The sequence below is a fragment of the Cynoglossus semilaevis genome, chromosome 16, assembly GCF_000523025.1.
Source record: "Cynoglossus semilaevis isolate Cse_v1.0 chromosome 16, Cse_v1.0, whole genome shotgun sequence".
Taxonomy (NCBI): Eukaryota; Metazoa; Chordata; class Actinopteri; order Pleuronectiformes; family Cynoglossidae; genus Cynoglossus; species Cynoglossus semilaevis.
In genome coordinates this window covers 15765722-15766070 of record NC_024322.1, presented here as the reverse complement: position 1 = coordinate 15766070, position 349 = coordinate 15765722, and the positions used below count along the sequence as shown (strand labels likewise).

The 349-nt window shown below is 44.7% G+C and overlaps 1 protein-coding gene across 1 annotated transcript in view; it reads left to right on the top strand.

Annotated features, from left to right (window-relative positions):
* inhbb (inhibin subunit beta B) overlaps nt 1-349 on the top strand; it is a gene marked incomplete at its 5' end in the record, with an annotated part of 6427 nt that overhangs the window by 1296 nt on the left and 4782 nt on the right. The gene's annotated exons all lie outside the window — the stretch shown is intronic.

Sequence of the window (349 nt, the reverse complement as noted above, 5' to 3'; positions counted from 1 at the left end):
GTGTGTGGAAAAAAATAATAGCAGAGAAAACAAAAGATATTGCTCAGAATAATGCATGAGACATTTGAGTCCACAACTGTTGGAGTGTGGGTGGAGAAGTGTGTGTGTGTGTGTGTGTGTGTGTGTGTGCTCTTGTCATTCTAAAGGTTCACTCTTTCTCATTTTAATTCTTTTTCTTCTGTTTCTTTTTTTTTTTTTTTGCTTCTCTTTCTTTCTTTCTTTCTTTCTTTCTTTCTTTCTTGCACCTTTGTCCATTTGTGTCATTGTACCAGAACTGGCTCTGGTCCTGGCTCCCCGGACCCTGGCTGCCTCCTCCTGGCCAGCTGCCCCCCCCCCCCCCGCCCCCCTG